The 14,765-nt window shown below is 34.6% G+C and overlaps 1 pseudogene; it reads right to left on the reverse strand.

The window, feature by feature from the left end:
* Positions 1–361: 361 nt before the first annotated feature.
* Positions 362–1,283, reverse strand: LOC106025129 (olfactory receptor 5H17-like; annotated as a pseudogene).
* Between the last annotated feature and the right edge of the window lie 13,482 nt (positions 1,284–14,765).

Consider the following 14,765-nt stretch of genomic DNA (forward strand, 5'->3'; position numbering starts at 1 on the left):
ACAATGCAGTAAAATTGATCTGATTCCCAATTTACATTAAATTATAATCCTTGTACACTTATCATACTCAAGTCCATTTGAAGAGAAATTGTGTGTTGTGCTCAGTATATTTATAATGGAATAACACAGCATGTAAAATGATTTCACTTTTCTTTAGCTTTAATTTTTCTGGTGTTACATGAATAATACATTAAAATCATTTATACATATAAGATGGAAATGTTTTAAGAAGGTAATAAAGTACAAAAAACTAATTCAACAGCATTGTAGAATTGTGACTGTGATAATCTTTGAATACTACTAAAATATTAAAATTTTCTTCAAAATGTATTTTAATTAAGAGCTGATATTATTAAGAGATCTAAACATTTCTCTTGAATAACTTTCTCAGTGATTCCATCATTTGTCTGTTCCTCAGACTGTAGATAAATGGATTTAGTACTGGATTTATAATGGAATAAAATAGAGAGACGATCATATCTTTATCATCTGCTTGTGAAGATGTTGGATGCACATACATGAAGAGAAGAGGGCCACAGTATAATGATACAGAGAAGAGATGGGCTCCACAAGTGGAGAAGGGTTTGCTTGCACCCTTTTCAGATTTCATTTTTAAAACTGTAAGGAGAACAAATGTATAAGACACAAGAATAGTCACAATGCTGAATATTTGTATTGAACCAGAGAAAATAAAAACCATTAGATAATTAATGGCAGGATCAGTACAGGATATCTTTGTCAATGGAATTACATCACAATAAAAATGATGTATGATGTTGGAATTACAGAAGGTTGATCTAAATATAAAACTTTCATGAACTAAGGCATGAAGAAAGCCACCTACAAAAGATAAAACTAATAGCTGTCTGCATAGTATAATTGGTCATAATGACTGGGAAAAGTAAAGGTTTGCATATAGCCACATAGCAATCACAAGCGATGGCTGCCAAGAGAAACATTTTGTGGTTGCACTGACTACAAAGGAAAAAATTGTATCATGCATGCAGGGAAATACATCATCCTATATGTATCTAATAAGTTAGCTAGCATTTTGGTGTCACAGTGGATGACAACCAAGTATCTACAAAGGCTAAATTCCCAAGGAAAAAATACATAGGTGTGTGAAGGTGAGGCTCCTTCCTGATGAGAGTAATCAGACCCAGATTCCCAACCAGGATGATGAGGTATATTGCCAGGAATGCCAGGAACAGGGGGATTCGCCATTCCAGGTAATGTGGGAGCCCTGTGAGGACACACTGTGTCAGCAGTGTTGCATTTTTCATTTCCACATCCTCACTGGAAGTTGTCTGCAATGAAATGTAGTTTAAAAAACTCTAAGTTACTGAGGTTTTCCAGGGTGAATATTGTAGAAAAAGAATTGTGATAAAAATCACTTATCTAAAATGATAACATACATTTTTCAGAATAAATATAACTTCAGTGGCAGAAAAAAAGCTTGCAGGAATTGGAAGGAAAATATTTTGATTAATTTAGTTCAAGAAATGTACCCAAAATGTAAGGTTTAGAGAAAATAAGAGATTATCTTCCAAATTTATTGAGAACCCTTGAATATAGTAGTAAATGCTATATCTTACACATTCTGAGCTGAGAGTAAAGCAACTTGAAATTTCATGCTTATAGACTGAATTGAATGTCATGTTAAGGAATTTGAAATTTATTTCTCAAGTAGTGTATATATGTTAAGATTTTTTAAACTATGGAATAATATTTTATTTGGTTAAAATATTTAGCAGTATACATAACAGATACAGGAAGACAACACTGAAATTAGTGATAATACTCAGGATACTATTGCTATTGCCCAATACTTATCAAACCATATTATTCATCTCCATTGCCTAGGGGAGTTCACTGAAGAAAACATAGTCTGAGGTATTACTTGAGAAATAGTCAAAAGTTCAAGAATGAGTTAAGAATTGTATTTTTAAAATGTTCCTCTGATGTGAGCTTAAGAGTTATGCCTTCTCCATATATGATGTGGCATTTACAATAATTAAGAGAATGGAGAATCACTAGGATTAGGGTTCACTCTGGATATTAAAAGGTGGACAGTGAAGCAGAGACTGTCCCTTGGTTACTGGGTAAGTGATCAGTAGGAATAAAATTGTGAAATTGTCAGATTTGTAGAGGGAACATTTAGCTAAATGTATTAATCTATTAGATACTAACTGAAGAAATACCATGGATGTCATTGGAGTGGTGTGGCTGGAGGGATATAATGGGTAATCTGTACCTGAGCAAATATACACAAAGAAAAGAGATGCAGGCAAAATGGTGAAGAAATGTTATTAAAGAGATTGGTAATTAGAATGTGGACAAATGTCATTTATTACAAGGCCGCATCTGAACATTTATTTGCTTAGCAAAGGCTACCATTAACTTGAGAACCAAAAAAGGAAAAAGCTTTCTATACCATGCCCTATGCACTTAGATTGAGGGCCTTTTATCTAGATTTGTACAATGCAACTCACATTTTAGGACTTCCAAAATGCAGACATGTAGAGAAATATATAGAGACAAAAATGAAAAAGTTCCAAAAGCAATAATATCAAGATTCCAGCAAATACAACCCATCTCCTCCTCAATAGCATTGGTAGTGTGAGTGGTGACATCTAAGGCAATAGCAGCAATAGCAATCTGTTTTATGATAACATTGGGGCCTAATTTGGCTGCCCATGGGTGCCTTGTTTTCTTTTTGTCTACCCATTTCAAAGTGATAACTGTAATCTCTCTAGAAGTTTTTACTTTGAGCCAATTTCAATTTGAGAAACTCAACTATTGTTGGTAGCCAAAGCATTGCATAGGAAAAAGTGAGGCAAGATATAAGATAAAGAATCATGAGTAGCCTGACCCCCCAAACAGAAGGAAAAAAAGCAGGGTCTTGTGGACAGAAAGAGAAAATGTGTACTCCAGTAATACACGAAGTAAATAATAACACCCAGTACCAACACAAATGTTCTAATAGATGTGGAATTAGTAAAATTATTGGATTGTAGAAATGAAGAAATTTTTAGTGACTTCACTAACAGGAGTTTCTGTTTTGTAAAAAAATTAAGATAAGAGAACATTTGAAAGTATATAGGCAACAAGTAGCATAACAATAAAAGAATGAAAGAGGATACTCCATATTATAAAAATGTTTGCTATTTTCCTATTGTATGTAACCAAATTTAACCCAAAATTCCTGCACAGAATTTAATAAAAGTTTTAAAATAAAGAAGACAGGAATAAATAGAGAAAGAAACAGGACAGAAGAAGTTTGAAGTGAATTTGGGGTGAGTAAACAAAAATAAGACAGAAAGAATAAAGAAGACATCAATGTAGATAAGTATAAAAAATCAGGCATGAAAATATGTTTCTTTATAGTGATGTAACCAAGCTCATCATCTCACAAGGTTTCTGCCTGAATCAGAGGCTTTTAATGTCCCTTTCTAGATCATAGATTTTAAGTGATTTTTCAGTTTCCACTTTTGAGTACATCAACGTTTCCCAGCAAAAGTTGTAATCTGAATACAAAATGTGCTTCCTCCAATTTAAAAAAATGAATCAAAAAGAAATAACTTGCACTCTAAAATAGGAACTTTATAAACAAAAGCTCCAAAATTATACATTGAGCATATTTTTAATAGGAATGGAAATCTTTCTGTGAAATTCTAAATCACAACATAGTTAAAAATAATCATATTCAGTTGTGTGTGGGCACTGATTAATGCATAAAGGGAGCAATGTTAGCACTTTGTCATATTTTAATCTGCATAAAATAATAAAACCATGAAGAGTGGGTGAAAGGTCTGCCAGTATTTAAATGACATCTTAAAATGTTATGGCTCATAAAACACAATGAACCATTTTATAAATTGCAGAAATATTTCTTCTGTAAAAATCATTATATCAGGAATGCATCAACCAATCCATCAAACCTAGGTTTAAATCATTTAAGTTAAAGATCACCATATAAATTCATTAAATCTCAAAATCCTCTCAAGCGATATTGTTTGTCAAATTTTCCACAAAAGTAAAATAATACAATGCACTATTTAACAATTTTCATCTGGATCTTTTGGTATCTTGTACACCCCATTTAAATTATTAAAAAAAACACAATTTTAAACTTTTGTAAAAATAATTTTTAAGGATTATTTTTAGTTTACCTATATGTTGAAAAAAAATCATTGGAGATCTGTGAAAAGTATGAGTCCTTACAAAACAGAAAAAACTACAATAATTCAAAATGGAAAATAACAATTATTTTCATGTCTCACTCTTAGGAAATGCAGTTTATATAAAATGTTTTTTGCTTTGAATACAGGTGTCACCACTTATATCACTGTTTTTTTAACAGATGGAGGAAATATGGAACTGAAATTCTCCTAAGAGTACCAGAGCATCCCGGAAGGAAAAACTGAAATCATTCTACTGAGCTTTGTAAATATGAACCTGAACAAGAAGTCTAGGTTTTCCCCAGGTGTCACAGACTTCTGGAATCATAAACATCAAGTTAACATAGATAGTTACATTTTAAGAACTAACATTGCATTGTCACCCAATATTATCCATCTCAAGGATAATTCAAGTTTAATTATAGGAACCAGAGTGCATCAAAAATGTACTGCTGTGAAGGCTTTGATTGGTATGGTTCTGTCTAAGCTAATCAAAGCATGTTGTGAAACTGAAGATACAGGCTGCTTACTGAAACTGACTCAAAGTATATCTGTGTTCCTCATAAAAACTCTTCTCAAGCCTAGAGAAATACATAGCTTTTCCACTTTAAATTAAACTTGATGAGAAGAACTACTAGTTTAATATTAGAAGGAGTAGCTAAAGAAAAACAAAGACATTTCAAGGGACGGTGATCAATATCTACCCTTCTCAAACACAAAGCCCAATAATGACCTAGAGATTTTCTTAAAATGCATGCTTCTTTCAGTAGCTCTGGGACCAAGTTCTGGAGTCTTACTTTGTAAATATTCGATACATGTTGAGCCACCACCTATAGCATCCTGATCATTGAAGGACTTAGATTACAAGAGAGTCTTGATGCTAGAGAAAACAAAAATTACAAACATGACTAACCTGCAGAATAAGAAGTGAAAGAAGTTAGATGGCAACATAGGAATCAGGACTTAGGATCACCAAAAGCATGGGAGGCCAGGCCAGCACTTTTTCTTTTCCCCAAGTTGAAAGAAAACCACCTGGGACTGTGAACATGGTAGTAAAATATTCAAATATTCTTTTCATTGTAAACGAAAGACTTGTGAATAAACATTCATTTAGAAAAATAAAACTCAATATACACACTATGGAATTTATATTAGATTTATGAAGACTCTGATGTATAATTATCTCCACAGTAAAATGTTTTTGTTAAATAAAATATTTAGCTTCCATTCATCTCATGAATGAAAACATAGGGGAAAAAGTCATGCAAGGTGTTGTCACATATTACTGTATATCATTAAACTTACAACTTACAGTCAAAATACAGTTTGCAATTAATCCCCTCAAAAGAGTCTCTCTTGCTAGTGACACATTCATGCAGTCATCATTGCTCTTTCTAAAACGGTTCTGAAAGTTTTCTTCTGAGTGTCTCTATGAGATGTGATCAAACACATAGTTATATTCACTATAGTGAATACTGCTTTTAAAGGCAGTTGAACAGAAAAGCAGGTTCATAAAAAATACAATGTATCCTCATTCTTCACTGGAGCTGACACTGCAACTTTCTGTTTATTAGTTCAACAGGAAAGCTCAACAACCAATCCATGCAGTATTACATTGACACAGATCTTTTTATTGTCACACCAAGTAATAAACTGTGACTAATTTTGTTATTCTTTGAAAGTAAAATGAATATATAATAGGTTTATAAAAAGTTACAAATACTATATGACTAGGTAGAAAAATGAAGACTAGAATTGTCAGGAATATTTTCTTCTTTGTGCATGTGTCTCAATATGTTGTTTTCTTTGCTGTTGTATTATGTAATCCTGTAGAAAGCACAAGGTCTTGCTGCCTCTGGGTAGGCTTCATCTGATGCTTTGACAGACTGAAAAAAAATCTAAATAAATTTGAATTCACTGCTTTCCCATGTGGTATTTAATGGGTAAAAACTGAAATATTTAAACACTTTAGAAATAAGCCTAGATATGGAATGACAACAACTCTACAAGAAAAATTACAAGAGATTTAAAGAAGAAATTGAAAATGCTGTATAAAAGTGCCTTGTAATTTACATAAAAATGAAACAAGAGCCCACAGATTGGGTGAAATAAACACAACTCACAATATCAAATATCACATTTTGTCTCACAGGAAGAATGTAAAATAATTTTATAAAGAGAAAGAGATGATCTGAAACTGTAAGAAATACTATTAGAGAAAGATGTGGGGCTTAGTAGACTCAGGAACAAAAGGGAAGGGTAATGAGAAAATATGTTATACTCATGTAAACCCATGCCAACATGTAACCCACAACTCTATATAAGTAATATGCAGCAAACAAGAAAGATATAATATAATTTTTTTTGCTTTTTAAAAAAAGTTTTTTAATAGGTAGCAGGGATCGAACTCACAACGGTGCACTTGCAAGGAAGGTGCTTATGCCGCTGAGCTAAATCCCCAGCCCCGATATAGTATACATTAAAAGACAGAAACCACTATCATTAAAAAAAAAACATACTGTCACCATTACTATGGATATGTCAGCTTCATTTGATTGAGAAACAGGAAATGGAGACAGCCACACCCCCTCTACACACCTGCTGCCACTGGGACGCTTGCTTTCCTCAGGGAACCAGAACAAGCAGGGAGAAACAGCCAGATACACCCTGTGTTTCTGCCACCATTAGAGGAGTCCTGAGAAGGCCAAGAGAAGCAGCAGCAACACAGCCACACACCTATGTCCATCAAGGAAGCCCCAGTGTAGTTGCATGGGTCTGGAATCCCTACACACCCATGCCCCACTGCCTCCCCAAGAACTAGGGTTTAGAGAAACCCAGGTGGCTGGTCCATTCTTCTACACCATGGAGGGGGGGCCAATGTGGGAAGTGCTTTGGACTCCACAACCAGCTTGTCAGAAGGAAGTCAGGAAAATTTCAAAGTGAAGTAGCAAAAGGCAATCTCCGAACTACAGTCCACACAGAACAAGTCTAGGAGATACAGTCATAGAAGACAATGCAAATCACGTACCTGAAATCACTGAAAGGAGAGCAAATGAAATACAGAAACAAATTCTTGAGGCTGTAGAAGTAATCAGATCAGAAATAATATCTTAGGTAAAAGAAATCACAAAGGGAAAGAATTGCTAAATATATCTCGAGAAGACACAAATAAAAAAAGAGGAGCATAGGAAAATGAAGGAAAATTTGAATGAACACATAGGAAGGAATATAATGCATAAAACAGACTCAAAGAAATTAAAAACTTCCAGCAAAAACTGGCAAAAGAGATTGAAGAAAGACCTTCAGACCTTGAAGTCTGGATTGCATGTAGTGATTGTGAAAGGAAAGATCTCTTAAAAATAACAGGGAACCAGGAAAGAATAATACAATGGTTGCAAGACAAAACAAATAAAAATTTTAAGAATGATAGGTATCAGCAAATAAAGAAAGAGTCAACAAGAATAACATAAAAAGACTATTTACAGATGTAAGAGCCGAAAACTTCCCAAACATGGAAAAGGACTTGGTATACTGATAGGCAAGGCATATACAACTACAACTACCCATAACCAAAATAAATCTACACCCAGAAGAGTAATGATCAAGATCTCAGATATTCCTCACAACACAATATGAAAGGCTGTTAAATAAAAGAGACAGATCATCTAAAAAAGAAAATTCATCAAGTAACCTTCTCAACACAAACCATCAAGTCAAGAAGAGTGTAAAAGGAAGTGTGAAAATCCTGAAAGAAAACAACTTCCAACCCAGTGCTTTGATATACCTTGCAAAACTATCTTTCAAAATTAAGGGAAAAATAAAATACTTCCATGACACATAACAACTGAAGGGATTCATGATCGCCAAACCAACCCCAAGAGAGTGCTGCAGGATATTCTAGAGAAAAATAAAGATGACCACAGCTCCAGTAAAAGCAACAAAAGGGGACTGCCAAACAGGGCAAATAATTGAATAGAGGGGAGAAGTGGGGAAGCAACAGCAGGAGGTTAGCATGGCACTGACAAGCCAATGCATGCAAGTTACAACAATCATTAATGTAGATGGCCTCAGTTCACCATAAAAGGAAAAACAGGGAGAGTGTATCTAGAAAGAAGATCCATGAATATACTGTGTACAAGAAAACTTTTAACTCAGAACGAAATTCACAAAGCAGAAGTCGAAGGAGAGAAAACAGTGTTCCATGAGACAGAAAACCAAAAAAAAGGCAGGGGTGTCCTGCCCATCAATCACGGAATGGATAAGAAAGATATGGTATTTTTATGGGAAGTTACTCAGTATAAAGAAGGATAATTTCAAGGGTCTTTAAATGGATGCAACTTGAGATTATGCTTATGGGAGAGATGTTTCAAACTCATATGAGTGAGTGTTCTGTTATGGCCATACCATAAAAAACTGAAGGAGTAAATAGGTCCCAAAATGTACAATGGATATTGTAAAAGTGACAGCATAGGAAGGCTCTAAAATGGAAGATGATAATCATTGTTGATTTCCTATTATTTTATTATGAATTACCATATTGTTTTCATTGTTGCATTAGTTTTTGTTTTATTCTGTCTTGTTTTGTCTGATTTTATTATTTCACATGGTGTGGGCAGTTATTTTGAACACAACAAGAGACATTACAGTAACCATTGTTGATTTCCTATTATCTTGTTTTGAAGTCCTATATTGCTTTTATTGTTCTATTCCAATTGGCTTTATTCTATTTATTTTGTTCAGCTTTATCATCTTTCAAATGAAATATATTAAAATAAAACAAAAGAGAAACAGAAAATTAGTAGAACGTACTCCTGATTCATAAGAGTGCGTTGTGGTGGCCTGACCTAGATACCACATGTGGTCCTTCACCTGCTTCCCTCTGGCTCTATTTCTGTGCTTTTCTTGCCACCACTACGAACTAAGCAGCTTTGCTCTATCATGCCCTCCTGCCATAATGTTATTATCTTGGAGCCTGATGCTCACGTAATGGGATTTCCTAATACATGAGCTAAATTAAGTCACCTTATGTTTCATGAGTTGCATGTTATGTTCCAGTGACAGGAACACTGATTAATATAAAAGAATACTACTTGAGAAAGTGGGCTGTTGTTGTGACTGTATCTGGTCTATTAGTTTTGAAGCCTTTGAAACAGGTTTGTAGAAGGAGTATAGTAAGATTTGCAGATACAGTCTAAAATATTCTTAGTAGATCCTTATTCTTGATTCTTGTCAGAGAGCAAAAGATCAAATGCTGCCAGAAATGCTGATAATAATCATCAGATTTGGGGAGTTTCAGTGGAGAGTAGAGACTCCAATGGCTTTGGTCTATATGCCAGCTGTTTTACACTCTGGCATAAAATTTGTCTATATTTTATGCAAGACCTGAGACTATTGTGAGACATTGAGATTAAGGACTGTGGACTAATCAGTCTGTTAGGAAAAGTTTCAAAGAAGCACAACATTCAGGGTGTGGCATAGGTACTGCTGGTTGCCATTAGCCAGATTTACAGTGAGTATCAGAGATCAAAGCCAGATCAGAGAAATTTAAAAGGCGTAAAATTTGGCCCTGAAGATAGCATAGGTAAAATTGAGAACAAAACTCAAGGGTACTAAAGAGATTATTTCCTTTTTACAGAAATAAAGTTGTTTTTCCAGAATAAAAAAGAAAGATGCCACAAGAGTATTTCAAACATCAGCAAGGCCTCAGCCCCTAGAGGCTCATGTGTGCAAAAATGTCAGTGTTTTTTTTTTTTTTTTTTTTTTTTTTTTTTTTTTTTTTGGTATGGCCACTCCTTAGGTCCCTTTCTTAAAATGGCCTTATGATGAATGAGTTGCCTGTGCTTCATTTTACTGTGTTCAGTACTCAAGATACCTACCATCTGCTGCAACCATGGTTTAATAGACTATGAACACTAGTTCTACTGAGAGCAGAGATAGGTTTCTTTAGTATGATGCTGATTTTATGAACATGCAAGCTCTAAGTGTTGTGGGTTAAAGAAATGTCTGTGCAGATTTCAATGAAAGGCTGGTGAGGCCAAGCAGTGGCCTGAGAGGGGAAGATATAAACCTGTGGGAATAAAACCACAGATACAGTAGCAATCACAGGAAGTTGAAGATAGTAGGAATGTGAAATGTCTACTACAGAAAGCTACAGGCTGAGGGGAGCAACTCAGTAGAAATGCTATGTGGGCTGCAATCAGCAATGTCGTAGTGGTTACAACAGTGAACACTCTTGGAACTCACATTTTACGACGGTGTGCCTTGCATGCCAGATATGAATCAACAGTGCTTGATGATGTTAGCTGTATTCTAAAGTGGCTTTGATTCAGTTCTTTTCTATCCCCCTTCTGAATTTGGAATGGAAATACTTGCCTTCCGGCACTGCATCTTGTGATTGCATAACTTGAATTGCATTTTTAGTGTCTCACAACTAAGATTTGGCCTGTATCTTAGAAGACACTTTGAATTTTGAGAAACTCTGGAATCTTTAAAAATTTATAGCTGGTTATCTATCTTATACACTTAAATAGATTTAAGTGTTGTGGGTTAAAGAAATGTCTGTGCAGATTTCAATGAAAGGATAAAATAGATAACCATATTACTGAGTATTGTTGGATTACTGAACAAAACTGTTTCCAGTCTCATTATTTGAAACTCCACTTTATATGCTTTAATTTTGTAACTTGAACAACTATTTCTAAGATAACGATATGTAATCTATTAACTAGTGATTTCCTAATGTTTATTTTTTCTGAAATTCTGTATAACTTGTACCCTGTTTCTGTTTTTTTTCTTTTTCTCCTTAATAAAAAAGAATTAAATTGTACAATGAGGCAAAAAAATAAAATAAAAATAAAAATTTATAGCTGGGATTATAGCATTTTTTGTTATAAATAGTGTATTTTTTATGTTAAAATTATAAATCTGAGATGTCTTCACTTGTGGGTTAGCAATAATTAGGTCTGATATGTGTTGGTGTAGCAACAATGAGTTGTCTCTATTTATCCCGGTATGTTACTTCATTTGATTAAGAAACACCTAACAGACCTGTAGAATGTACGCTTTCTATGAACAAGTGAGTCAAAGAAGAGAGTGACATAAAGAGAGGTGCGTAAGTTTTGGGGGAATAGTTGGAATGTTATTATTAAGTTAGACTTACTCCCCAAAAAGCTTTCTTCTTAGCAGAGGTATGCTTTCTGAAAGTGGATTTGTACAGAGTCCCAGCTCAGGAAAAACCTCTTGGTGGTCATATCAATATGGCATGCATGACCAGGAATTGAGAAAGGAAGGAATATGGAAAGGAGATATGCCTTTCCAGGTTGTACCCACAGTGACCTTAATCCAGTTTTGTGTCATGTTCTAAGAACAAGTCAGCTGTATTTCCAAAATGAATCCAGTCATTTTTTAAAAGCTCTGCCTCTGTCCGTTGGAGAGTTTTAGTGATCATTCTTTCTATTTTACCCTGGGGGAAAGATTTATTTAGCTCATAGTTGGTAGAGGTTTCAGTTCATAATCAGCTGGCTCCAAGACAGAGTTGCACATGACAAAGGGACAATAGTTCATAGTGGTAGAAGAGAGCAAAAAACAAGAAATGGAAAGAATAAGCCTCTTTCTGTTTCTTATAGAGTATGCAGGCCAGGCACCCTAGGGTGGGTGTAGTACTCACACCCTTAATCCTAGCATTGGACCATGAGTCAGTCACAAATTCTAGATTCATCCTTCTCTGAAAAGCCCATCCTCCATGAAAGCATGGGAGGATCAAGAGATGCAGGGTGGGGATAACAAGGGAAAAGGGATGAAAAAGGAATTAAGATGTGTCATATATATGTACCAAATACTGCAGGGAAACTAAACATTGTATACTGCAAACATGTACAAGTTTAAAAACATTAAAAATTAAGAAGATTTAAAATCTACCTCTTAGCAAAAACAACTATACAACACAGTATTGCTAATTATAAACATCACATTTCACGGTAGGCATTCAGAAATTATTCACCTAATATAATTAAATATATTAATTATATATACAACAATTCCTCATTCCACTCATTCACTGCTCCTGGAAAACACTATCATACTCTGTGCTTCTATGAGATTCTTTCTTTTAGTTTCTTCATATAGGCAGGACCATGGAGTGTTTGTCCACTATATCTTTCCTACTTCACTAAGAATACTTTCTTCTAGGTTCTTCAGTGTTGTGTGCAAATGGCAACATCTTCTTTGTCAAGGTTGAGTACTGTTTTGTTAGATGTATATATAAATTTAACCTTTCATCTGTCAAATTACATTTAAGTTGTTTCCTTATTTTGGCTATTGTGAATAATGATGGAGTTAATATAGGAGCGCAGATCCCTGTTCTGAAAAAAAAACTTTAAAATTTTTGTGGATATTTAATTAGAAGTGGGACTGATTCAGTGCTCCCAAAATCCAGCCATGGTGGGACTTCACAGTTTATTCACCCACCCCCTTGTAAGCATCCAGGTGTGGGCCAGGAGGAGAACTAGTGCTCCTGAGATCTGGCCATGGTGGGACTTAGGTCATTTATTCACCCATCCACCCCTCTTGGTAGGCACCCCCAGCATGTGCCAGGAGAACAACTGGTGCCCCTCATAAACCTACTGTAGGCTCAGCTACTAGGCTGAGAATCAAACCCCTTGCCCCTATTTAGCTACTGGGGATAGACGTCTCAGCATCTCTTGAGAAGGATGACCATATGCAATACAGCAAATATAGGGGATTTCATTCTAACTTCTGTTTGAAGGCAAAGATTGTTTTCACTGTTTTGTTTTGTTTGTTCTATTCAATAATCTCGAATGGTTTTATAATATCCTGTTTTGGTTTGATTTCACTATACCTCATTGACTGGACAACTGTTGTGAAGATAATGAGCTATACCATAGTACTTATTACTACCTTCCCAGTATCCTACTGTGCAGTATCCTACAATGCAATTTCACTGCATTGTGTCAGTTGGCCTTGTTCTGTCCTGTTCTGTTGAATATTTACTATTTTAAAAATAGAATTTTAAAAAATCACAATCTCAAAAAAGAAGTAGTGGGACTGATCAGTCATATAGTAGTTCTGTTTTTAGTATTCAGTTTTTAGTTTTACAAAAACCTTCACACTATTTTCCGTAATTGCTATGCCTACTTACATTCCCATCAGTAGTGTGATCATTCTTGATCTAAACCATAATGATCAAATTAGGTAAAGGGAACATTATTATATGTAAAAAGACAGATAGATTTAAATCACTAATAGAGGTACATTTGGTTTAGTAGGCAGATCACACAGACTTCAACCAATAAAATAGTATCTCAGTTCATCAAAAGCATTGAAATTGTATCATGTTTTTACAATTCAAGAGGTGAAAATATCACAAGAACTTTATAGAATGTACAAATACATGAAAATTGAACCACCTGTGCCTGGATGGCCAGTGAGAAATTTTATAAATTCTTGAAAATTATGAAAATGAAAACACAACGTAAAAGAATCCATGGAATCCTAAAAAGCAATATTACACAATTTTAGAAAGAAATATTTGCCTTAAAAAAACAGGTAATTCAAAGCACTTTAATGAAATATACAAAGAAACTAGTAAATCAAGAGCAAAACAAATCAAAACTATTAAAAAGAAGGAAATAATAGAAAGTAGAGTAGAAAAGGAAGAAATAGAACGTATGGAAATAATGTAAATATTGTTTAACCACATAACTGGCTATTTGAAAGCATGAACATTCAGCTAGATTAAGAAAAAAGACTTAAGTAAAACATAGATTAAAAAGTCAGTAGTCTAACTGATAACTCAGAAACAGAAAGAAACACCAAAAACTACACATAAAAACTATATGCTGGGGGCGGTGGATTTAGCTCAGTGGCATAAGATCCTACTTGGCAAGCAAAGGTTGTGAGTTCAATTCCTAGTACCAAAAACAAAACAAAAAAGCAAATATAACCCTCCACCTCAAAACAAAAAAGCTAGAAGCCAACATAGAAATTAATAAACTTTATGATCCATAAAGCCGACTAATACTGAACTCTATATGCATAAAAAAATGAACAGAAAAATGAGTAATAATAGTACTCCATCTATAATATAATCTTTAGAAAAAGAAGATTGACGTATAAGTCATTTGCTGTTGCTGGGACATCCTACTCAACAGCCATGACCTGAATAAAGTGAGCTTCTAAAATTGTTGTCCTGTTCAAATCTGTCTAATTCGTACAGATGTTTATTTGGCTCACAGTTTCCACTTTATTTCGTCCTAAGTTGGCTGACTTCAAGGCAGAAAGGTAGAAGGGCTTGGCCTAGGGTAACAATTCATCTCAAGTAAACCCAGAAACAGAGAGAGGAGGGAGGAGCCAAGAGTGATAATGCACCATTCTAGGTCATTCCCCAGTGACCTGCTCCTGCTAACGAGATCCCAGCTCTGAATAGGAGCTTCAAAGGACCTTTTATATCAAAATATTAACAGTCAAGGACTAGTTGGCAACTCAGATTAATTTTATGAAGCTTCAAAGGAAAGCAAGAATCAGTAATGTTTGAAGTACCACAAAATATTGAAAGGCATGGAACAC

Source organism: Cavia porcellus, unplaced genomic scaffold (genome assembly GCF_034190915.1).
Source record: "Cavia porcellus strain 051 isolate PalLab524CR breed Dunkin Hartley unplaced genomic scaffold, mCavPor4.1 scaffold_34, whole genome shotgun sequence".
Lineage (NCBI taxonomy): Eukaryota > Metazoa > Chordata > Mammalia > Rodentia > Caviidae > Cavia > Cavia porcellus.